At 34.3% G+C, this 27,594-nt stretch overlaps 1 protein-coding gene across 2 annotated transcripts in view; it reads left to right on the top strand.

The window, feature by feature from the left end:
- Positions 1 to 27,594, top strand: part of LOC148942487 (transforming growth factor beta receptor type 3-like) — a 246,130-nt gene that overhangs the window by 169,608 nt on the left and 48,928 nt on the right. The window lies entirely within an intron of this gene.

Here is a 27,594-nt window from a genome sequence, read left to right as displayed (position 1 = left end):
CCCGTCTCTTTCCCCTCTCTCTCTCTCTCTCTCTCCCTCTCTTTTCTTGTTATCCAATGTTTTATTATTACAATCCACGTAGATTCGTGACCCGTTTGACTCCGTTGTCTATTTGCATGACTTCTCAGAGATAGGATGTTTGCTCTGTAATTTACAAAAGAACGACTATTTGAATTTATGTGTACATTTAATTCAAACTTGTCGGTAGATCAAATAGAAAAATATCAACTTCCGAGCAATGACAATTCAAACGCTCTGTTTATGTCTTTGCTTTCGGCTATTCTAACACTTTGGTTTTTCGTCGCCCAACTTCGGACATGTTAAGAAAAAAAGAAAGTTTTGGGCAACGCTGTCTTTCTACTTATAACAAATCATTGATAAACAATATAGGCTAGAGGCTAGGGGAAAGACAAAAAACTGAACTAATGCCGATGGTAGGGAGGATGAAAGGCTAGGTAATTTACTCTAATTTTATGGTGAAAAAACAAAACTTGTTAAATTGGTTCAGCCACAAATTTACAAATCTTCAAAATTTTCTTCTTCTCAAGCACCAACTTAACATAACAGGCTTTAAAATTCTTACGCATTGGCCACACACAAGTATTTTAACCGCTGCACAATCAAGTCTTCTATAATAGTGTTAGTTTTATACTTTTTGCTGTGGCCAATTCATGGTTCCAATCCAATGTACCAATGGTACCAATCTTATACTTCATCTAGATATAGCAGCAAAACCCGTCTAGTCATTCGTTTTTGAGACTCCTCCTACCTACGCTCAAGCCTTTCAACCTTCAGGGGTCTCTGATTTTAGTCAGCAGCGATTATTGCACTGTCATCGAAAGTGCATATACTGATAAAACTTAACAGCAATTGAACGTTTGGAAGTCGTCAAAAAATGGTTCAGAAAATCCGCAAATTTGTGTGACAAAAGTGCAAATGATAGTGTAAATAATAACACGATGAGCCTTCAATTGAACGTTCGGAATTTGTCGAAAAATGGTTCAGAAGTTCCACAAATTTGTGTGACAAAAGTGCAAATAATAGTGTAGATAATAAGACGGTGAGTTGAGGAAAATAGTTAATAATTAATAATTAATAATTAATAAGACGGTGAGTTGAGGAAAACGAGTTAATAATTAGTGTCTCGTATGCATCCTTAAAAATAAAATATTTTAGCTAACAAAAATCTAAATCTTTTTCTGAAAGCGCAATATTTTTTATCTGAACTTTTTACAAATTTTTTCAGCGATTTGTTTGCAAAATTTAAATGAAATCTAAATTTCTTGGCCAAAGCTTCTGCGAGTTTCCAATATCATAAATATTCTAATCAAAACTTTAAATGGAAAAGGCTCTAAGAGGACAAAAAAGAATAATAATTTAGATTTTTAGCCATATAATTCTTTACGGAATTGTTAGATGACAGCACATTTCTGAACGGCAATGGTATAAATGAAATTTTAAATTAAATCTGTTTGAAATAAATCCCAATGGTCATTGTCACGGTTTTGGAAACCTAGTAAGTAGAGTCTTATCCCATATCTAGCAAAAGCTAAATGATAGGCCCTAAAACTCGAATAATTTCTAAAAAGGGAAAAAAATGGAAGAAAATAATGAAGCAAAAAAAGAAAAAAAGGGACGTTGGAGGATTCAAAGCCCTGTTAGGCTTTAAGGCCCGAATAATTTCAAAAAGAAAAATAAAGATAAAAAGAAAAATAAAGAAAAAAAAGAAAAAGGGAAAAGAGAAAAAGGAAATTTTGTAAGATCCAGTCTGGCTGTTAGGCTTTAAAGCTCGAATAATTTCGAAAAAAAAAGTGAACAAAGAAAAACAAAGGAATAGGCTTTAAAGCTCAGATAATTTCAAAAAGACAAAGGAAGAAGCGAAAACAAGAAGAAAAGAGTAAAAAAGGGAACGTTGTAGGATTCAACCTGACCGTTTGGCTTTAAAACTCGAATGACGTCAAACGACTCGAATAAAAACTATGCTTGAAATGCTTCTGAATTTAAGATTGAAAGCGCAGGAAGCCATCCGAAGCAGGTCATTTTCCTTAATTCAAAAGACAGTATGGTATGTTCCAAAATTTATTCGTGCTGGCGGTATAACTAAAAAATCTGTTCCATGTCTTTTAATCAAACAGTTCGTGGTAACAAACTGTAAATAAGGAGCAACCCGGCTCAATAAAAACTAAAACTCTAAGAAACGGAATTTCGTTACGAATACATCCATCAAAAGAATTGGCTTGTTATGCTGATTCCAGATATATAACTTTCATTAAGTTTAGTCTTACCCTTCAAAAGCCACGAGCCTGAGAAAATTTGTCTAATTTTCAGAAAAAGGGGGAAAGACCCCCTAGAAGTCATAGAATTTTAATGAAAACCACGCCATCAGATTCAGCGTATTAAACAACTCTACTGTGGAGGTTTCAAGCTCCTATCGGTAAAAACTGTGGAATTTTATAATTTTTGCCAGAAGAAAGATCACGGATGCGTTTTTATTGGTTTGTTTGTTTGTTTGTTGTTTTTTTTTTATTCCCAGGGGTGATCGTATTGACCCGGTGGGCCTAGAACATCGGGAGATGGCTCATTCTAACGGAAAAGAAAATTTCTAGTGCCGTTTTTAAGAGACCGAAAAAATTGGAGGGCAACTAAGCCCCCTCCCACGCCACTCTTTTCCTAAAATCGTCCGATTAAAATTTTGAAATGGCTATTTTGTTCAGCATAGTTGAAAGGCCCAATAACTATGTCTTTGGAGATAATATGACTCCCCATATCCTCTGGGGGAAGGTTTTTAAATTACAAAATTTACCCATTGTTTACGTATAGTATTTGTTATTGGGAACTATGCATACATATCTAGGGTGGGGCGGGGAGGATGTATTTACTGCTTGGGGGATTTCGCACGGAGAGAATTTTCCATGGATAGGGAAGTTTCCAGGGGATGAACTTTTCAGGAAAAATTTTACACTGGGGCAATTTGTCAAAATTCTTATATGAGATTTCTTTATGTCTTGCTTTCTCTTTACCGATTCAATTTTACTTGTGGAGATGTTAAGAGTAATTTCCGGGGTGAATTTTCGTTAGGATTGAATTGTCCGGAAGATATTTCCGTGGGGAGGGGGATTTTTCAGTGGAAGAGGAGCCAGATGTCCTGGCATTATTTAAAAAACGATCAGAAATTGAATAAAAAAACTATTTTTTTCAACTGAAAGTAAGGAGCAACATTGAAACTTAAAGCGAACAGAAATTATTACGTATACGAGGGCGGTTGCCCACACCTTGACACCTCGCTCTTCACGGTAAAGTTTAAATTTTGTCACAATTCTTTAAAAACGACTCCTGAAACACAAGGGTCGTTTAATTAGAACAATAAGTGACCTTTCTTTTAAATGCCAAAAAATTAGCGTGAAGAGCGAGGTGTTAAGGAGCCCTCCCCCTCATTTACGTGATAATTTTTGGCCGTTTTAAGTTTTAATGTTGCTCCTTATTTTCAGTCGAGAAACGTGTTTTTTCATTTAATTATTATTAAAGACGAGTCTTTCGTAAAAAGAAACATTTTTTTACATATCTAACATAGACCAAAACACTTTTGCTGTGTTTCAGAGGCTCAGTTTGAAACTTAACAGGCGGTTGTTACAACCAAAACAAAAATATCTGTTTTTGTTTTGTTACAACCAAAAAAAAAAACAAAAACATAATTGGTTGTTACAACCAAAACATCTAAGATACAACCATAACGTTTTTGTCATAAAATTTTTTTCGAAGACGGGTTGTTCACGGCTCACCGGGTTCGAACACGGGTACGGGGTTGAAACTTCGAACCCGCTGAAACTAGACGAAACTAGACGAAAAACTGGAAACTTGAAACTAGACGAGAACAACCCGTGTTCGAACCCGCTGAGCCTGAAAACGCGGCTAAAATCTCTGATTCCCAAGTGTTAAATAATTTCTGATACTACACTGGCTAATCATGATAAAATGAAAAAATAGTAAAAAGGAGAAAAACGAGGATTATACAAGCCAGTGAAAAATATGGACTAAAATGCAAATATTTCGATCAAGACCTCAGCTTGACCGTCCTCAGTGCACGATAATAACATAAAAATTCTAATAAAAATCCAAGGATACTATAAAAAAAATTTAAACCTTAAAACAAAGCAAAACTAAATTTTGACGACCCTTTCCATGTAACGGTGAAAGGGTAACTGAATAAAAAAATATAGTACTGAATGGGAACTCAATTTTTTAATTTATACAGAGAAATTTTTAAAAGCGAAATTTTTTAGCATTTTTAAAAGCTAAACGCTTTCCAGACAAAACATCATCACAGATTTGGTTAGGTTTCAAAATGTGATTTTTTTTATATTTAAGTAAAAACGACCAGAATTAATTAATTCATTATAGATGTGGCTTAAATAGGTTTCTCCCGTGTCTCTATTGAGAGCTACCTTTCGGTGAATGAACTTTTTTTTTATCTCAACTCCCTCCCTGAAAACTTGGATGAGACCTTTAACAGGGGCAATAATGGAGGTGTTATCGAATAAAACGTTTTTTGTTTTTCCAAGTGTTTCTGTGATCAGAGGAAACGATATACGAATTTTGAAAAAAGAGAACCACTTAGATATTTTAAGAACCAAATCAGATTGGACTAATCGGTGGAGCTTGCTTTGTGTGAGGGAGTGGGATGTAAATCTATGTTTTCCCAGTAATGCCACTTAATACATTTTAGTTACTGCAGTCACGCTGGTGATTTCTTAGCAATATATGCCCAGTGGCTGGGGGGGGGGGGCTGCTGTGTGCCTCCAGAGTTGATTACAATATCCAAGGAGAGTCATCTGACATCTCTTATCGCTGTGCCCCCCCCATTCGGTTATAACGAGTATTTAGATTTGTTATGTCAGTTGACGATAGCTTCGTCACAGAGTGTTTTTTTGGGGCATCCTCAGATCCTCTTCTTCTGGTTTCGCGTGGCTGCTACTTTAGGATGACCTTTGTTAATCGAGTGTCGGGCATGCAAAACCCGTACCGGAGGTATCTTTCGAGGTATCAGTCTGGCTATGTTATAATTGTTTTTTAGTCTATAAAAGCTTTAGTCTGGTCTTACAGAATTTTTTTTTTTTTATACCAAATTCTTTGCTCAGAGATGACGTACAATTTGAATCAACGGAAGTATAAATCGTAAAGCGATTAATCCCTTAATAATTATATATATTAAAGCCTAATAAGAGCTGTTCTGACCAAAAGTCATTAAGTTTAGCCTTTCAATCGCTAATTCTTGCTATAGAATCGGAAATAGAAACTCCCCATTCTAATATAACTGAATGCAGCGCTTATATAAAAATATAATTGCAGCACTGAATGCAGCACTGTATAAAAATATAAATGCAGCACTGAATGCAACACTGTATAAAAACATATTGCAGCACTGTAAAAAAATATAATCGCAGCAATGAATGCAGCACTGTATAAAAATACACATTATGACATACACTTTTAATAAAGGGTTACAGACTCAATTTGGTATGCCGTTCTTTGAAAATATAAATTTTCCGCCAGGTTTTGTACTTTTGACTTATTTTCAGCTCAGTAATAGTTTTATGTTGACAGTCGAATGAGTACCTAGTCAAAAAGAAACTTTAAAATCTGTTATTATCTCAGCATTGTTTATATTAAATGCATGTCTGAACATAATTTCAAAGAAATGGCACTTTGGAAAAATAGCAACCAAAAATATCTAACCGAGATATTTGGCAATATTATTAATCTTTATTTGGTTTAGTTATTTTTATCTCTTTTCTATTGACACATTGTGGTTGATTGAGATTCCAGTTGCAAGGAGTATAAAGCAGACACTGTCATGGCACAATTGGTTTTAGTTTTATATCGTATATACCATATACCAATATACCATATATACCATAAATTTATACCAATATACCTTTAAAAACTAAATTTATACCAATATACCTTTAAAAACTACTCTTGAAACACAAGGGTCGTTTAATTAGAACAATAAGTGACCTTTCTTTTAAATGCCAAAAAATATACCAATATACCATATATACCATATATACCATAAATTTATACCAATATACCTTTAAAAACTATTTCAAATCGTTTGCAAAATTCAGTTATAGAAACACTATCTGAATAAATTCCTGCCATATTAATAGGGAGGTGAAGTGAAGGATTGAGTATAGATAAATCCCTGAAAGCAGTAACCGCAATTCGGGGCAAACACATTGCCTCGGGTCCAACTGAACAGGTCTATGGCCAAGCCCTTCAATTATATATTGTTTCGCATATATGGATAAATATAAAGTATATATCTCATTAGTTAATTAAATATACCAAAAATAATGCTGAACATAGAACTAAAACTTCCCTTATTAATCTAATTTAGTTCATGTCCACTAAATATCTGCTACTCACCCAGTTTCAATATGCATTCAGTGCATGTAGCTGAAAACGCCACTTTGCTGTCGCACAGTCGCTTTTGCTGTAAAATTTTCTGTTTATTTTCCAAAAAACAAATAAACACGCATACGAGACAATCTTTCTTTAAAAAAAAAAAATGCATTCTTGTAGACAGGGGCTTGAAACCTTTCCAGTAAGGTTCTATGACATGCTGAATTTGATAGTTTAATTTTCATTGAGATCAATTCCCAAATTTGGGCTGTTTCCACCCTTTTTCGAAAATTAGTCAATTTGTCTCGGGCTCGTAGCTTTTGGTGGGTAAAATTTTCACTTGATGAAATTTACATTTTTAGAATCATCATAAAAAACTGATTGTTCTTTTGCATATACTGTAACCAAAACCGTATTTTTTTTTAGGATTTTAGTCACTATTAGCACGATTCAATCCTTATTTACAGTTCATTACCACGAACTGTTGAAAATCGTTTATGGGATTTACTAGCTTCTAAGTTTTGAGGGACTGACAGCTCCATTGTTGTGGTAAACTCATGGGAGAAACTGGATACTGACTCTATAGAAAACGAGCCAGAAAACAAGTAAGAAAAACTACAAAACAAACTAGAGGCTGAAAGGGGGCCTGTGATTCCTCTTTTCAAGTTTTCTACTGGAACACTTTTCTACTGCTAATTATCTTGGAAAGATAGGTACGTTGCACCTGGTTTGAACCAGAATAACAAAAGTATTTTTAAATGGTATAGCAGGAGAGCCAAAGTCGGTTAGAAGCCCGTCAAACGCCCATGATAACTTTTTAGCAGAATAGTAAGCATATTGCATCCTGTTTGAACCAGAATCATGCGAACTTTTTTTTTACCTACCTGACTAGAGGACGAAAGTGCCTCACTGCTCCAAGACCCGACCTTTCAACCTCCAACCATTTAGTCGAAAGGAAGAAATTTTACAACTTGCTTGACGAAGAACCACGCAAGGATTTTAAGCCATAATGATCAAGGCACAAAGTGAGCCACTAGAATCTCCAACACCCAAAACTCATTCCTTGCAATACGAACTTTTCCGAAACAATCGCTCAGTGCTTGTTTTCTAGTTATATTTCGATTTGATCGGTCGGTATTTTGCTTTGGTCAGCATATTTACGAACTTTTCCGAAACAATCGCTCAGTGCTTGTTTTCTAGTTATATTTCGATTTGATCGGTCGGTATTTTGCTTTGGTCAGCATATTTACGAACTTTTCCGAAACAATCGCTCAGTGCTTGTTTTCTAGTTATATTTCGATTTGATCGGTCGGTATTTTGTTTTGGTCAGCATATTTTGCTTTAACGGTCGGGATTTTAAGTTTGACGCCTCTAGTTTGCTGTTGTATACTTTTTTAATTCTCATCAGCATTATCTTATATTTTCCTGGCTCGCAAATTATATTGGCCGCAAAAACACAACCGAACAACTTCTAGGAACTAAAAAGTGGATTACTACCGGAATTCAGTTCTGTTTTTCACACCTGAATTTGGCTCTATCTGAATGGTATGAGGGAGTTTCGCTTATTTTCCATTTCTTTCATTTGTCTGGAAATACTTTCCTTTGAGAAATTCCAGACAAAAAATTTAATTACGACTTTTAAGAAGCATTTGTTATGAAATCTGTGGAATTCGCAGTTGCTCTTATCTTCATCTGAATTTTTTGCATTTTGAAAAGAAAATTAAAACATAAGTCAAATGAAAAAAGGATAATTAATTGAAGCTTTAAAAATAAAAAACAATAAATTAACAACTCCAAAAAAACAAATTGAGTTTCATTTTGAAATTCCTTTGTTCCAATAATATATTTTTATAAACTACTTGTAAAACAATTGTTTTATTTTCAACATGTTTGAAATTAAAAAGAAGATACATAACACTTTCTGAGGCCCCCGGAGCTATTAAGTGCGTTTTTAGCCTTATGAAGTCTGCCAAGATGTAAAATCGAACTTATAAATAAAATTAAATAAAAAGAACAAGTTTTTTTAATTGAAAGTAAGGAGCGACATTAAAATTTAAAACGAACAGAAATTATTCCAATTATGAAAGGTGCGGTCCCCTCATCAACGCTTCGCTCTTTACGATAAAGTTTTTTATTGTTTTAAAAAATAAAGTTATGAGAGTGAGTCAAACTTTAGCATAAAGAGTGAGGGAAAGAACTTTAGATGGGTAAGACTAAACTTGATGAAAATTATATACTTGAAATCAGCATAAAAATCTGATTCTTTTGATGTATCTATTGGTATCAAAATTCCGTTTTTTAGAGTTTCGGTTACTACTAGCCGGGTCGCTCCTTCGTACTTACAGTTCGTTAGAACGAACTGTTTGATGAAAACATAAAAATATATATGTTGACCTTGTTTATGAATTTTCCATCAATATTAATCGAAATCGTTGTTACCATTTCTGAATCAGCTTCTATTGCCATTTTTTCCTACTTCAGTTTCTTGGTTCTAAAACCGTTTGGAAATTTTTGGTTACTATGGGCCGGGGTTTGTTCTTTACTAGGTTGCAGTTTACTTAACTAAGAAATTGTAATCACAAACATAGGGTTTTTCAATAAGGCAGCTTTATTAAAATGAGGATCACGCGAAAATTAAAATTACTGCCCTCTATGCAGAAAACAACACGGTCACAGCGACTCAAAAGTCGTCGTGACAGATAAGATTTTATCTAAGAGAAATTACTTTCCCTGGCGTAAAAAGAGTGTTTTCAAACAGTTCGTGGTAACGAACTATAAGTAAGGAGCGACCCGGCTCAATAGTAACCGAAACTCTAAACAACGAAATTTTGATTTGAATTATATTTTAATGCTGATTTCAAATATATAGATTTCATCAAGTTTAGTCCTACACATCAAAAGTTACGCGCCTGAGAAAATTTGCCTGATTTTCGAAGAAAAAGGGAAACGCCTCCTAAAATTTACAGAACCTTACTGAAAATCAAACCATCAGATTCAGCGTATCAGAGAACCCTACTGTATAGGTTTCAAGCTCCTATCTGCAAAAATGTGGAATTTTGTACTTTTTGCCAGAAAAAAGATCGCGGATGCGTGTTTATTTTTTTTTTTTTTGTGTTCCCAGGGGTGATCGTATCGACCCAGTGGTCCTAGAATTTCGTGGGAGGGCTCATTCGAACGGAAATTAAAAGTTCTAGTGCCCTTTTTAAGTGGCAAAAAATATGGAGGTCAACTAGGCCCACTCCCACGCTCATTATTTTCCCAAAGTCACCCGATCAAAATTTTGAGATAGCCATTTTGTTCAGCATGGTCGAAATTAATTATATCTTTTAGGATAACGTAATCCTCCAAAGTCCCCGGGGGGAGGGCTGAAAGTTATGAACTTTGCCCAATGTTTATGTATATTATTGGTTATTGGGAAGTATACAGACGTTTTCAGGGGGGGGATTTTTTCTGGTAGTGGGCGGGATGGTGGTCGGTAATTATGTGGGAGGATCTTTCCATGGAGAGATTTTTCATGAGGGAAGGGACATTGCTATGAAGGGGGGGGGGGCGGATTTCTCAGCTCTATTTAAAAAACGACCAGAAATTAAAAAAAAAGTTTTTCAACTGAAAGTAAGGAGCAACATCAAAACTTAAAACGAACAAAAATTATTACGTATATGATTGGGTTCGCCCCCTAGTCAATACCTCGCTCTTTAAGCCAAAGTTTTTTAGTACTTTCATAATCGTTATTTATTCTAATTAATGGCCTTTTTAATTAAGTTGTAATTTTTAAAGAAGCGGAACAAAATATTAACTTTAGAGTAAAGAGCTAGTTATTAAATAGGGGGCGAACCCCCTAGTATACGTATTAAAAACATATGAATATAGAAGTTCGTTACGTATGTTAATTCGTAAGTTACGTATATATATTACTAATAAAAACGTTCGTAAATAAAATTAAACAACTTTCGAGAAAGCCATTTAACCAAATAAAAGTAAAAGTAATATGCAAATTTTGTTTTAATTATTCCTGTACGACGAGCCAAAATCAAAACCTCGAGTAATTCAAAAATGTTTAAAAACTGAATAAAAAAAAACAAGTCCTTTTAACTGAAAGTAAGGAGCGACATTAAAACCTAAAACGAACAGAAATTATTCCGTATATGAAAGGGGCTGTCCCCTCATCAACGTCTCGCTCTTTACGCTAAAGTTTGACTCTTTCTCACAACTCTATTTTTTTAAACAATAAAAAACTTAACCGTAAAGAGCGAGACGTTGAGGAGGGGACAGCCCCTTTCATATACGGAATAATTTCTGTTCATTTTAAGTTTTAATATCGCTCCTTACTTTCAGTTAAAAAAACTTGTTTTTTTTATGTAATAATATCATTCTTTGACATATGTAATATATTTTTGTAAGACAATCACATAATTGCCTAAGCGTATCAAACAGTTCGTGGTAACGAACTGTAAGTAAGGAGCGACCCGGCTCAATAGTAACCGAAACTCTAAAAGAAGGATACCAATAGATTTTAATACCAATAGATACATCAAAGGAATTGGACTTTTATGCTGATTTCAAATATATAAGTTTCGTCAAGAGTAGTAAGTACATATTGAATTTGAGAACTTTACGTTCCCTGGCAGCTTTCCATAGTTGATTATCAAACTAATTAATGCTATTGATGTCAATTGCATATGGAATTATACAAAACCTACCAGACAGGTTTCCGGGCCAACCAGGTATGTTTCTGGGCCAATCACACAAGTTTCTGGGCCAACCAGACAAGTTTCTGGGACAACCAGACATGTTTCTGGGAACAAAACCTACCAGACACGTTTCTGGGCCAACCAGCGGTACATGCCTTACCAGACGTGTTTCTAAGGTAACACCCATTTTTAACAGTTTCAATTGCACAAGGAGACAGGTTTCTGGTGGGTATAGAATTTGAGAGTTGATAAAGTGAAATTATGTCACTATTCTAGTTTTTTCTAAACCGGTATTTCCTATAACTTAATAACGGGTTAAGGTGATTAGCGATTACGAGCGAGGATAGTACGAATTGCTTGTGAAAAACCCGGATGAATTAGTTGAAAATAAAGTTTTAAGAAGAAATGTCTGAAAAGTAACGATAGAATGACATTGTGACTTGACCTCGCTTTACCTCTCCGATGTGGTCTGTATAATACACAAGTAACGTTTGAAAAGTATTGTAAATTTAAAAAGAAATGGCTGAAAAGTGTTTTGAGGGAGATGGGTTGCATGGAGGGTTGAGTTGCACGAGGGTTCAGTTAAAGGGGATACAGTTACACGGGGGTTTAGTTAAATTGGGTTGAGTTGCACGAGGGTTCAGTTAAAGGGGGTATAGTTACACATGGGGTTTAGTTAAATTGGGTCGAGTTGCACGAGGGTTCAGTAGCACGAGGGGTCAGTAACATGGGGATTCAGTTGTACAGGGTTTCGGTTATGCAGGGGTTCAGTTACATGGAGGGTTCAGTTGCACGAGGGGGGATTTGCGAATTGGAGGAGATGGGATGATAGTGTACTGTATAATAAACAAGTGAGGTTTTGGAGAGTATTGTCAATTTAAAATAGTTTAGAAATAAAAAAAAATTAACAAGAAATGGCTGAAAAGTGTTTTGAGGGAGATGGGAGTGCATGGAGGGTTGAGTTGCACGAGGGTTCAGTTAAAGGGGGTACAGTTACACGGGGGTTTAGTTAAATTGGGTAGAGTTGCACGAGGGTTCAGTAGCATGAGAGTTCAGTAGCACGGGGGTTCAGTTGTACAGGGTTTCGGTTATACAGGGGTTCAGTTACATGGAGGGTTCAGTTGCACGAGGGTTCAGTTAAAGGGGGTATAGTTACACGGGGGTTTAGTTAAATTGGGTCGAGTTGCACGAGGTTTCAGTAGAACGGGGGTTCATTTGTACAGGGTTTCGGTTATACAGGGGTTCAGTTACATGGGGGGTTCAGTTGCTCGGGGGTTGAGTTAAATGGGGCTTGAGATCCACGAGAGTAGTGCTTTGTCGTGGTTTAGCTTGTCACAGTATTTAGTGAAAATAATGCTAAAAAGGGGGAAATTAAGTTTTGAGGGGGGTGTAAAAATGGTACTTATTTAATATCCCGGTAAACATACGACTAGAAATGCTTGAGGAGAAATAGACTATTGCTTCGTTCTGAACTAATTGCAATTCCTTGACAAATATTCTTTTATTTTTACTTTATTGCTATTAGTCTTCACGATTACATGAATATACAGTGTATTTTCACGACTACAAGCCTGAGGCATGAATATACAGTCTGGTTTGACGATTACATTGCAAAAAGCGAGCAATCCTTTTATTTTATATACCTATAGAGTGAACAAACACGTTTTGAGAGTATAATTGATATTATTTGACGCAGCCAGATGGGTTTTTTAAGAACTTTAATAATAACATGTTTTTTTTTTTTTTTTTTTTTTGGCAATTTACATTTTTTTCTTATAAAAATTACAAATTATTGCGATCGTATCTATATTTTTGCTCGTTTTATATGCTTCAGCTTTTATATTCATTTTTATTGAATACAAATATGGAATCCAGAAAATGAAAAAATAAGTATTTAAACAAAATGTACGATGCTGCTAATTAAAGAAACATTTGAGTTGAAATGCTTCAGGAGAAATAGACTATTGCTTCTTTCTGAATTGTCTGGGGAGTGGGTGGGGGCAAGTATTTAGTGAAAATAATGCTAAAAAGGGGGAAATTAAGTTTTGAGGGAGGTGTAAAAATGGTACTTATTTACTATCCCGGTAAACATACGACTAGAAATGCTTCAGGAGATATAGACTATTGCTTCTTTCTGAACTAATCAATATTCTTTGACAAATATTTTTTTATTTTTACTTTATTGCTATTATTCAAAACATTGCATTGTCTATGCCACATGAAACTAGCGAATAATTATCGTGGATTTTTATTTTTTATATTTTTTTTCATTGTAATTAATAAAATAAAAATTTTTTTATATTTATTTTTTTATTTTCTCTTTTTTGACTTCTTTATAGGCAGTGTGGGGGGGGGGTCAAATTATTCAGTTAAAATAAGGCTAGGAAGGGGTAAATTAAGTTTTGAGGGAGGTGTAAAAATGATACTTATTTAATACCCCGGTAAAAATTTGACTTGAAATGATTCAGGAGAAATAGACTATTGCTTCTTTCTGAACTCTCTGGGGAGTGGGTGGGGGCAAGTATTTATTGAAAATAATGATAAAAAGGGGGAAATTATGTTTTGAGGGGGGGTGTAAAAATGGTACTTATTTAATATCCCGGAAAACATACGACTAGAAATGCTTGAGGGGAAATAGACTATTGCTTCGTTCTGAACTAATCGCAATTCCTTTACAAATATTCTTTTATTTTTACTTTATTGCTATTAGTCTTCACGATTACATGAATCTTTTTAGGTGTTCAATTTTTTTTTTCATTGTAATTAATAACATAAAAAAATGATGAAATTTAGATTTGGCTAAGCTCTATTTTGACTACTTTATATGAAGTGAGGGGGGTGGGGGCAAGTATTCAGTTAAAATAAAGCTAGGAAGGGGAAATTAAGTTTTGAGGGAGGTGTAAAAATGCTACTTATTTAATACCCCGGTAAACATTTGACTTGAAATGCTTCAGGAGAAATAGACTATTGCTTCTTTCTGAACTGTCTGGGGCGGGGGTGGGGGCAGGTATTTAGCGAAAATAATGCTAAAAAGGGGGAAAATAGAAGCAGTTTCCAAAAGATTTAGGATTCATTATCATTTTTCAACTTTATTTATTTTTCTTTTTGTACATATCTTAAAATGTCAAAATATGGTTATGGTTCTAACAACTGTGCTCTATGATTGGTCAGAGACATGATGTGGCTTTCCCACTGGAGGTTTTATGACTCCTCCCTACAATGAATTCAGATGGTTTTAGGAATCATCTCACTAGCCATAACTCCATTCAACCTTGAGCGAAGGTATAAAAGTTTAATGGAGTATTTCTCTACTTAACAACTACATTAATAGCCTCCAAGCTGATACGACTGTATGACACAGAATTCATCAGATTGAAAAAAGCATCGTGTGGTGTTTTATTTGAATGTGCTTTTTTATTATTGTCTATGGATCTAGAAGAAATTGACTGTTATCATTGGATAGTGAACTATAATCAGTTTGAGTATGATAAAAGCCTGTGGAGTACTACATTACGTTATATAAACAGACTGGGATTCTACGATAGAGCGATTACACCACTTAATAATACTGGTCAGGAACTGAGAAATGTTCCGGAGGAAGTCAGTGAAATTTGCAGTTTTTCGGGATTGAAGCACTCTACCTAAAGGGTAATATACCTACAGATAAAGTTTTAATTCAAGAGTGTGACCCTAGGATTCCACTTTTCAATCTAGAACAGTTTAAGTGTCCTAAATTTGAAGGGGGTTATCACCGTCCTGAAGACGAGGTTAGGTTCTTCGCGCAGTTGATACCTAAGGACATACCTGATCGTGATAAATCCATAAGACATGGTAAAAAAAAACTATTCTATATCATGGGACCATCGTTTCTGGATGTTTAAGTGTGAACTCTAAGTACTATTTTTATGTAAATATGTATTTTTGTTTTTTTTTCTCAAAAAAAAATCTGTTAATACGTTTAAGCGATAAATATCTTTAAGCCTAACCCGTCTTTATTCTTTAGAATAGTTCTATTCATTTCTTTAAATTATGAAGAAATTTTAAGTAAGTAACAATGGCTTTCTTGAATTCGCTTCCTGGACACAATACAGATAATTAATTCAAGAAATCATAATAAAATCGCAAGTAAGTAATAAAGTCTTTATTGTTTTCACCTATAGGATACACAATACTGAAATTTCATTCAAGAAATTATGAAGGAATTGTAAATAGCTAACACACTCATTCTTGAAGTCACCTCTTGTATGCACAATGCAGAAATTTCATTTAAGAAATTATCAAAAATTGTAAGTAAGTAGCAAATTCTTTCTTGAATTTGCCTCCTGGATAAATAAAAAAGACATTTCATTCAAGAAATTATGACAAAGTTCTAAGTAAGTAACAAACTCTTTCTTGAAGTTACCTCATGGATACACAATGCAGAAATTTCATTTAAGAAATTATCAAAAATTGTAAGTAAGTAGCAAATTCTTTCTTGAATTCGCCTTCTGGATCAATAAAAAAGACATTTCATTCAAGAAATTATGACAAAATTCTAAGTAAGTAACAAACTCTTTCTTGAAATTGCCTCATGGATACACAATGCAGATATTTCATTCAAAAAATTATGAAAAAATTGTAAGCAAGTAACAAACTCTTTCCTGAAGTCACTTTGTGGATACACAATGCAGAAATTTCATTATAGAACTTATGAAAAAATTGTAAGTAAGTAGAAAATGCTTTCTTGAATTCACCTGTTGGTTAAACAAAAAGACATTTCGTTCAAGAAATTATGACAAAATTTCAAGTAAGTAAGAAACTCATTATTGTTTTCACGACTTAGATACACGATGTAGAAATTTAATTCAAGAAATTACGAAAAAATTCTCAGTAAGTAACAATTTCTTTCTTAAAGTCAACTCTTTGATACACAATACGGAAATTTCATTAAATAAATTATGTAAAAATTGTAAGAAAGTAACAAACCCTTTCCTGAAGTCACCTCTTGGATACACAATGCAAAAACTTCATTTAAGAAATTATCAAAAATTGTAAGTAAGTAGCAAATTCTTTCTTGAATTCGCCTCTTGGATAAAAAAAAAAAAAGGCATTTCATTCAAGAAATTATGACAAAATTCTAAATAAGTAACAAATCCTTTTTTGAAGTTACCTCATGGATACACAACACAGAAATTTCATTTAAGAAATTATAAAAAATTGTAAGTAAGTAGCAAATTCTTTCTTGAATTCGCCTCCTGGATAAATAAAAAAGACATTTTATTCAAGAAATTATGACAAAATTCTAAGTAAGTAACAAACTGTTTCTTGAATCCTCCTCCTGAATGCACAATACAGATATTTCATTTAAGAAATTACGAAAAATTGTAAGCAAGTAACAAACTCTTTCTTGAATACACCTCGTGGATACAAAATGCAGAAATTTCATTAAAGAAATTATGAGAAAATTGTAAGTAAGTAGCAAATTCTTTCTTAAATTCACCTGCTAAATAAATAAAAAGACATTTCGTTCAAGAAATTATGAGAAAATTCCAAGTAAGTAACAAACTCTTTATTGTTTTTACGACTTAGATATACGATGTAGAAATTTAATTCAAGAAATTATAAAAAAAGGAAAGTAAGTAACAAACTCTTTATTGATTTCACCTCTTGGATACAAAAAAAAGACATTTCATTCAAGAAATTATGACAAAATTCTAAGTAAGTAAAAACTCATTCTTGAATTCGCCGTTTACATGTACAATACAGAAATTTCATTCTATGGGACCTCTACACGTGATTAAACACGTTTTGAAACTACATGCTATTTGATTGCCTTTCCTTGGCACCTTTCCAAACGAGCGGGGATTCCCCACTGGTTCCTACACATTGCAAAAAAGTGAGCAGTACGAAAACTCCACGTTTTCAACCAGACTGGTTTTTTAGACAAAGACAACACCCATTGTCAGGTTGACCGAGTGGTTAAGGCGCTAGACTTAGGATCTGGTCCCCATATGGGATCGTGGGTTCGAGTACCACACCTGACAATTTCCTCCCAAAGTCGACAGGAATGCCCCCCTCCAGCGCTTTCTCGGATATGATTAATAAAATATGCAAATTCGACATAGCTTTATTTAATTTTTTAATGTAAATTTAGACGAGGTTACGTGCGCGCTTTGCATATTTTATTCAACATATCCGAGAAAGCGCTGGAGGGGGGCATTCCTGTCGACTTTTGGAGGAAATTGTCAGGTGTGGTACTCGAACCCACGACCCCATATGGGGACCAGATCCTAAGTCTAGCGCCTTAACCACTCGGTCCACCTGACAATGGGTGTTGTCTTTGTCTAAAAAACCAGTCTGGTTGAAAACGTGGAGTTTTCGTACTGGTCACTTTTTTGCAATGTGTAGGAACCAGTGGGAAATCCCCGCTCGTTTGGAAAGGTGCCAAGGAAAGGCAAGCAAATAGCATGTAGTTTCAAAACGTGTTTAATCACGTGTAGAGGTCCCATAGAATGAAATTTCTGTATTATGCATGTAAACGGTGAATTCAAGAATGAGTTTTTTACTTACTTAGAATTTTGTCATAATTTCTTGAATGAAATGTCTTTTTTTTTTGTATCCAAGAGGTGAAATCAATAAAGAGTTTGTTACTTACTTTCCTTTTTTTTTATATAATTTCTTGAATTAAATTTCTACATCGTGTATCTAAGTCGTGAAAACAATAAAGAGTTTGTTACTTACTTGGAATTTTCTCATAATTTCTTGAACGAAATGTCTTTTTGTTTATTTAGCAGGTGAATTAAAGAAAGAATTTGCTACTTACTTACAATTTTCTCATAATTTCTTTAATGAAATTTATGCATTGTGTATTCGCGAGCTGTATTCAAGAAACAGTTTGTTACTTACTTACAATTTTTTCGTAATTTCTTAAATGAAACATCTTTATTGTGCATTCAGGAGGAGGATTCAAGAAACAGTTTGTTACTTACTTAGAATTTTGTCATAATTGCTTGAATAAAATGTCTTTTTTATTTATCAAGTAGGCGAATTCAAGAAAGAATTTGCTACTTACTTACAACTTTTTCATAATTTTTTAAATGAAATTTCTGCGTTGTGTATCCAAGAGGTGACTTCAAGAAAGGATTTGTTACTTATTTAGAATTTTGTCATAATTTCTTGAATGAAATGACTTTTTTTGTTTATCTAAGAGTTGAATTCAAGAAAGAATTTGCTACTTACTCACAATTTTTGATAATTTCTTAAATGAAGTTTCTGCATTATGTATCCCAGAGATGACTTCAGGAAAGAGTTTGTTACTTGTTTACAATTTTTCATAATTTATTGAAGAAAATTTCCTCATTGTGTATCCAAGAATTGACTTTAAGGTAGACATTGTTTATTACTGAGAATTTTTTCATAATTTCTTGAATTAAATATAGGCATCATGTATCGAATTCGTGAAAACAATAATGAGTTTGTTAGTTACTTGGAATTTAGTCATAATTTCTTGAACGAAATGTCTTTTTGTTTATCCATCAGGTGAATTCAAGAAAGAATTTGCTACTTACTTACAATTTTTCATAATTTCTTTAATGAAATTTCTGCATTGTGTATCCACGATGTGACTTCAGGAAAGAGTTTGTTACTTGCTTACAATTTTTTCATAATTTCTTAAATGAAATTTCTGCGTTATGTATCCATGAGGTAACTTCAAGAAAGAGTTTGTTACTTACTTAGAATTTCGTCATAATTTCTTGAATGAAATGTCTTTTTTATTGATCCAGGAGGCGAATTCAAGAAAGAATTTGCTACTTACTTACAATTTTTTATAATTTCTTAAATGAAATTTCTGCATTGTGTATCCATGAGGTAACTTCAAGAAAGAGTTTCTTACTTACTTAGAATTTTGTTATAATTTCTTGAATGAAATATCTTTTTTATTTATCCAGGAGGCGAATTCAAGAAAGAATTTGCTACTTACTTACAATTTTTGATAATTTCTTAAACAAAATTTCTGCATTGTGCATACAAGAGGTGACTTCAAGAATGAGTGTGTTAGCTATTTACAATTCCTTCATAATTTCTTGAATGAAATTTCAGTATTGTGTATCCTATAGGTGAAAACAATAAAGACTTTATTACTTACTTGCGATTTTATTATGATTTCTTGAATTAAATATCTGTATTGTGTCCAGGAAGCGAATTCAAGAAAGCCATTGTTACTTACTTACAATTTCTTCATAATTTAAAGAAATGAATAAAACTATTCTAAAGAATAAAGACGGGTTAGGATTAAAGATATTTATTGCTTAAACGTATTAACAGATTTTTTTTTTATAAAAAAAAAAAAAAACATATTTACATAAAAATAGTACTTAGAGTTCACACTTAAACATCCAGAAACGATGATCCCATGATATAGAATAGTTTTTTTTTACCTTGTCTTATGGATTTATCACGATCAGGTATGTCCTTTGGTATCCACTGGGCGAAGAACCTAACCTCGTCTTCCGGACGGTGATAACCCCCTTCAAATTTAGGACACTTAAACTCTTCTAGATTGAAAATTTGAATCCTAAGGTCACACTTTTGAACTAAAACTTTATATGTAGGTACATTACCCTTTACGTAGAGTACTTCAACCCCGAAAAAGCTGCAAATTTCACTGACTTCCTCCTGAACATTTCTCAGTTCCTGACCAGTATTATTAAGTGGTGTAATCACTCTATCATAGAATCCCAGTCTGTTTATATAACGTAATGTAGTACTCCACAAGCTTTTATCATATCGAACAGATTATAGTTCACTATCCAATGATAACAGTCAATTTCTTCGAGATCCATAAACAAAAATAAAAAAGCATATTCAAATAAAAAACCACAAGATGATTTTTTCAATCCGATAAATTCTGTGCCATACAGTCGTATCATCTTGTAGGCTATTAATGCAGTTGTTAAGTAGAGAAATACTTCATCAAACTTTTATACCTTCGCTCAAGGTTGAATGGAGATATGGGTAGTGAGATGAGTCCTAAAACCATCTGAATTCATTGTAGGGAGGAGTCATAAAACCTCCAGTGGGAAAGCCACATCGTGTCTCTGACCAATCAAAGAGCGTAATTACTAGAACCATAAGCATATTTTGACCTTTTAGGATATGTACAAAAAGAAAAAAATAAATGAAGTTGAAAAATGTTAATGAATCCTAAATCTTTTTGGAAACTGCTTCTATTTTCCCCCTTTTTAGCATTATTTTCGCTAAATACTTGCCCCCACCCACTCCCCAGACAGTTCAGAAAGAAGCAATAGTCTATTTCTCCTGAAGCATTTCAAGTCATATGTTTACCGGGATATTAAATAAGTAGGATTTTTAAACATCCCTCAAAACTTAATGTCGCCCTTCCTCGCTTTATTTTAACTGAATACTTGCCCCCACCCCCATCACTTCATCTAAAGTATTCAAAATAGAGCTTACCCAAATCTAAATTTCATAATTTTTTATGTTATTAATTACACTGAAAAAAAAATTGAGCACCTAAAAAGATTCATGTAATCGTGAAGACTAATAGCAATAAAGTAAAAATAAAAGAATATTTGTCAAGGAATTGAGATTAGTTCAGAACGAAGCAATAGTCTATTTCTCCTTAAGAATTTCTAGTCGTATGTTTACCGGGACATTAAATAAGTACCATTTTTACACCCCCCTCAAAACTTAATTTCCCCCTTTTTAGCATTATTTTCACTAAATACTTGCCCCCACCCACTCCCCAGACAGTTCAGAAAGAAGCAATAGTCTATTTCTCCTGAAGCATTTCAAGTCAAATGTTTACCAGGGTATTAAATAAGTAGCATTTTTACACCTCCCTCACAACTTAATTTACCCTTCCTAGCTTTATTTTAACTGAATACTTGCCCCCACCCCCCTCACTTCATATAAAGTAGTCAAAATAGAGCTTAGCCAAATCTAAATTTCATCATTTTTTAATGTTATTAATTACACTGAAAAAAAAAATTGAAAACCTAAAAAGCCACGATAATTATTCGCTAGTTTGATGTGGCATAGACAATGCAATGTTTTGAATAATAGCAATACAGTAAAAATAAAAAAAATATTTGTCAAGGAATATTGATTAGTTCAGAAAGAAGCAATAGTCTATTTCTCCTGAAGCATTTCTAGTCGTATGTTTACCGGGAAATTAAATGAGTACCATTTTTACACCCCCTCAAAACTTAATTTCCCCCTTTTTAGCATTATTTTCACTAAATACTTGCCCCCACCCACTCCCCAGACAGTTCAGAAAGAAGCAATAGTTTATTTCTCCTGAAGCATTTCAAGTCAAATGTTTCTTTAATTAGCAGCATATACATTTTGTTTAAATACTAATTTTTTCATTTTCCAGATTCAAGATTTTTATCTAACACAAATGAATAGACAAGCTGAAGTATATAAAACACGCAAACAGAGCTATGATCGCAATGAATGGTACTTTTTATCAGAAAAAAATGTCAATTGCCAAAAAAAAAAAAAAAAAAAAAAAACATGTTATGATGAAAGTGCTTCAAAAACTCATCTGGCTGCGTCATATAATCTCAATTATACTCTCAAAACGTGTTCGTTCACTCTATAGGTATATAATATAAAAGGATTGCTCGCTTTTTGCAATGTAATCGTCAAACCAGACTGTATATTCATGCCTCAGGCTTGTAGTCGTGAAAATACACTGTATATTCATGTAATCGTGAAGAATAATAGCAATAAAGTAAAAATAAAAGAATATTTGTCAAGGAATTGCGATTAGTTCAGAACGAAGCAATAGGCTATTTCTCCTCAAGCATTTCTAGTCGTATGTTTACCGGGATATTAAATAAGTACCATTTTTACACCCCCCTCAAAACTTAATTTCCCCCTTTCTAGGATTATATTCACTAAATACTTGCCCCCAACCCCCTCCCCAGAAAGTTCAGAAAGAAGCAATAGTCTATTTCTCCTGAAGCATTTCAAGTCAAATGTTTACCGGGGTATTAAATAAGTAGCATTTTTACACCCCCTCAAAACTTAATTCCCCCCTTCCTAGCTTTATTTTAACTGAATACTTGCCCCCACCCCCCATCACTTCATATAAAGTAGTCAAAATAGAGCTTAGCCAAATCTAAATTTCATCATTTTCTTATGTTATTAATTACACTGAAAAAAAAAATTTAACACCTAAAAAGCCACGATAATTATTCGCTAGTTTGATGTGGCATAGACAATGCAATGTTTTGAATAATAGCAATACAGTAAAAATAAAAAAAAATATTTGTCAAGGAATATTGATTAGTTCAGAAAGAAGCAATAGTCTATTTCTCCTGAAGCATTTCTAGTCGAATGTTTACCGGGACTTTAAATAAGTACCATTTTTACAACCCCCTCAAAAGTTAATTTCTCCCTTTTTAGCATTATTTTCACTAAATACTTGCCCCCCCACTCACTCCCCAGACAGTTCAGACAGAAGCAATAGTCTATTTCTCCTGAAGCATTTCAAGTCAAATGTTTACCGGGGTATTAAATAAGTACCTTTTTTACACCTCCCTCAAAACTTAATTTCCCCCTTCCTAGCTTTATTTTAACTGAATACTTGCCCCCACCCCCCTCACTTCATATAAAGTAGTCAAAATAGAGCTTAGCCAAATCTAAATTTCATCATTTTTTTATGTTATTAATTACACTTAAAAAAAAATTGAACACCTAAAAAGCCACGATAATTATTCGCTAGTTTGATGTGGCATAGACAATGCAATGTCTTGAATAATAGCAATGGATTAAAAATAAAAAAAAATATTTGTCAAGGAATATTGATTAGTTCAGAAAGAAGCAATAGTCTATTTCTCCTGAAGCATTTCTAGTCGTATGTTTACCGGGATATTAAATAAGTACCATTTTTAAACCCCCCTCAAAACTTAATTTCCCCCTTTTTAGCATTATTTTCACTAAATACTGTGACAAGCTAAACCACGAAAAAGCACTACTCTCGTGGAACTCAAGCCCCATTTAACTCAACCCCCGTGCAACTGAACCCGCCATGTAACTGAACGCCTGTATAACCGAAACCCTGTACAACTGAACCCTCGTGCTACTGAACCCCCGTGCTACTGAACCCTCGTGCAACTTGACCCAATTTAACTAAACCCCCGTGTAACTGTACCCCCTTTAACTGAACCCTCGTGCAACTCAACCCTCCATGTAACTGAACCCCTGTCTTACCGAAACCCTGTACAACTGAACCCCCGCGCTGCTGAACTCTCATGCTACTGAACCCTCGTGCAACTCAACCCAATTTAACTAAACCCCCGTGTAACTGTACCCCCTTTAACTGAACCCTCGTGCAACTCAATCCTCCATGCAACCCATCCCCCTCAAAACACTTCAGCCATTTCTTGTTAAATTTTTTTTATTTCTAAACTATTTTAAATTGACAATACTCTCCAAAACATCACTTGTGTATTATACAGTACACTATCATCCCATCTCCTCCAATTCGCAAATCCCCCCTCGTGCAACTGAGCCCTCCATGTAACTGAACCCCTGTATAACCGAAACCCCGTACAACTGAATCCATATATTACTGAACCCTCCTGCTACTGAACCCTCGTGCAACTCGACCCAATTTAACTAAACCCCATGTGTAACTATACCCCCTTTAACTGAACCCTCGTGCAACTCAACCCAATTTAACTAAACCCCCGTGTAACTGTATCCCCTTTAACTGAACCCTCGTGCAACTCAACCCTCCATGCAACCCATCCCCCTCAAAACACTTTTCAGCCATTTCTTTTTAAATTGACAATACTTTTCAAACGTTACTTGTGTATTATACAGACCACATCGGAGAGGTAAAGCGAGGTCAAGTCACAATGTCATTCTATCGTTACTTTTCAGACATTTCTTCTTAAAACTTTATTTTCAACTAATTCATCCGGGTTTTTCACAAGCAATTCGTACTATCCTCGCTCATAATCGCTAATCACCTTAACCCGTTATTAAGTTATAGGAAATACCGGCTTAGAAAAAACTAGAATAGTGACATAATTTCACTTTATCAACTCTCAAATTCTATACCCACCAGAAACCTGTCTCCTTGTGCAATTGAAACTGTTAAAAATGGGTGTTACCTTAGAAACACGTCTGGTAAGGCATGTACCGCTGGTTGGCCCAGAAACTTGTCTGGTTGGCCCAGAAACTTGTCTGATTGGCCCAGAAACATACCTGGTTGGCTCGGAAACCTGTCTGGTAGGTTTTGTATAATTCCATATGCAATTGACATCAATAGCATTAATTAGTCTGGTAATCAACCATGGAAAGCTGCCAGGGAACGTAAAGTCCCCAAATTCCATATGTACTTACTACTGTCAAGTTTTGTCTTACCCATCAAAAGTTACGAGCCTGGGAAAATTTGTCTTATTTCCGAAAAAAGGGGGAATCACCCCCCAAAAGTCATAAAATTTTAATGAAAACGCACCATCAGAATAAGTGTATCAGAGAACCCTGCTGTAGAGGTTTCAAGCTCCTATCGCCAAAAATGTGGAATCTTGTATTTTTTGCCAGAAGAAAGATCACGGATGCGTATTTATTTTTTTCTTTTTCCAGGGGCGATCGTATTGACCCAGTGGTCCTAGAATATCGCGAGAGGGCTCATTCGAACGGAAATTAAAAGTTCTAGTTCCGTTTTTAAGTAAGGGCAACTAGGCCTCCTCCCACGCTCATTGTTTCCCAAAGTCACCCGATCAAAATTTTGAGATAACCATTTTGTTCAGCATAGTCGAAAAATCTAATAACTATGTCTTTGAGGATGGCTTAATCCCCTACAGTCCCCGGGGGAAGGGCTGCAAGTTATTAACTTTGCCCAAGTTATGAACTGCATTACATTCAGTATTGGTTATTGGGAAGTATACAGACGTTTTAGGAGGTATTTTTTCTGCTGGAGGGGCCGGAGAGAGGGGTTTATGTGGAAGGATCTTTCTATGAAGGAACTTTTCAAGGGGGAAAGGATATTTGTATGAAGGGGGCCCTGGATTCCTCAGTATTATTTAAAAAATGATCAGAAATGAAATAAAAAAACAAGTACTTTCGACTGAAAGTAAGGAGCAACATTAAATCTTGAATGAACAAAAATTATTACGCACATGAGGAGGTTCGCCCCCTAGTGAATACCTCGCTCTTTACGCTAACGTTTTTATAGTACTTTGAAAAGAGTTATTGATTCTAATTGAACGGCCTTTGTGATTCAGGGGTCGTTCTTAAAGAATTGGAACAAAATTCGAATTTTAGCATAAGAGCGAGGTATTGACTAGGGGGCGAACCCCCTCATATACGTAATGATTTCTGTTCGTTATAAGTTTTAATCTTGCTCCTTACTTTTAGTTGAAAAAAACTTGTTTTTTTTTATTTAATGTCGGAAAAAGAGGCTAATAACTCGTCTTTTCTAAACCTGTTTGGTTCATTGATTCTTCTGTATGAAATTTTGAGCCAATAAAACGGACAAATTCTTCGTGAATGGTTTTCTGTCGAGCTTACAAACCAGTTAAGGCGAAGAACATTTCGGTAGCTCTATATTGCCATAAATTTTATGAGGAAGCCGAAGAATTTTTTTCAAGGACCAGATGTGTGCACAAGAATGTATTTTTTCAGGCCTCCAAGGTACAACAAAAACAGTTTTAAAACTAAAAATTTCATTTTTCCATCTATTTTTCTGAGTGGGGGAAAAGGATAATATGTATGTTGGAGAACACTAGAAACTTTTTAGTACATTGTGAACCATTAAAATAATGTGAATCATAAGAAAATAAGGAAAATAGATTGGACTAAATCGACCTTGGGGGTCACCCACTTTTGAGCACTGCACAGTCCCTGCAACACTTGGCATAGTTCCACATGGTGTACACGACTTTTGAAAGTTAGTGACCCCTAGGATAGACTTTACACAGATTTAGGGTTGTAAACTTAAGTTTCGCACAAAACTGTCACATAGAATTTCTTTAGCTGTATATGCTGCACAATTTGAATAAAACTTATTAGTATCTAAAGCGTACTATTCGATTTAGTATCAATGATGTAATAGTAAGAATGGAGTTCAGTATCAAAACTAATTATTTTACATTTTTATTCTCTTAAAAAGTAAAAAGTGAATATAAACTAAGTAGCTTCTTTTATTGCCACCTGGCCTGTAAAATAGATGTTCTGCAACGTAACACCATACCAGCATCACGTACGGTTAAATATTTAAGAATAATTATTAAGGTTAATAAAGTTGCATCATTGGACAAGGAACTGCTCTACAACCTTGTACTTCCACCCCGCGAACGTGCTGCATTTTTGCATTTCCAGGTGGCGCTCTGCTCTACTAACCCTTGCGTAGCCGACCACAGTCCACCATACCTGTAACCCAACCCCCCTTCTCTTGAGAAGACAGTATGATAGTTAGGGTCGGTGTTCTCCAAATGCATGTGTGCTTGACCAATAAGAATCTCTTTTTGTTCTGCTACAAAATACATTTGTTCTTGGATAAAGAAATACATGCAGTATTCATCAAAGCATGTCGGTTCTATTCATGGAATTCGGTAGATCTTATTTGAATCAAAATAAAACACGTTCTGTTTCTATTGTCATTCCTGTTTAAAGTGTAAAAAATCAAGACAATTAACTTATTGAGACGTAAATTTTCTAGAACGTAATTAAAGAATGGAATTCCTTGTATTCAAAATTAGGACAATGGCCAAATTCGTTGTTTTAGCAACTTATATTACGGGTATTTCTGCTTAAATCAGTTACCATTGACCTTTTTGCAAATAAGTTATTTTTGCATTTGCTGATCAAAGTCAGAAATTAAGTAAGTTCATTTCTGATCTTCTTGGGTTTGAGTTATATGCACTCCATGGTGCAATTGGTCTACTATTTCGAATAATAACCAGCAAAATTACAAGATGCCTTCATTTTAAATTTACCTGGTTCAAAATATCATATGTGACAAAATTTTCTACCTTACCTTGTAACTTTGCAATTTCTGCTTAAATCAGTTACCATTGACCTTTTTGCAAATAAGTTATTTTTGCATTTGCTGATCAAAGTCAGAAATTAAGTAAGTTCATTTCTGATCTTCTTGGGTTTGAGTTATATGCACTCCATGGTGCAATTGGTCTACTATTTCGAATAATAACCAGCAAAATTACAAGATGCCTTCATTTTAAATTTACCTGGTTCAAAATATCATATGTGACAAAATTTTCTACCTTACCTTGTAACTTTGCAACTACTTTTTATAACTTGTGACTTTTTAAACCTGCAATTTCAAAGTTAGACTGTTTAAGGACATGAAGGAAAACAGATTTTTAAAAAATCAGTTTCTAGAAAACTGATAGAACTGTAGCCTATACACCTTAAAGAATAAGGAGAAATGTGGAATTAATTTTTTTTTGGGAAAAATTCTCCCTATGCAGTAATGCAGTCGTTGGTAGTAGCGGGTGCCAAATTTAAAAAGAAAAAACGT

The sequence above is a fragment of the Artemia sp. Qi Xiang Cuo genome, chromosome 16 (assembly GCF_049724085.1).
Source record: "Artemia sp. Qi Xiang Cuo chromosome 16, ASM4972408v1, whole genome shotgun sequence".
In the NCBI taxonomy this organism is placed as follows: Eukaryota; Metazoa; Arthropoda; class Branchiopoda; order Anostraca; family Artemiidae; genus Artemia; species Artemia sp. Qi Xiang Cuo.
This window is presented reverse-complemented; position numbering and strand designations above follow the sequence as displayed.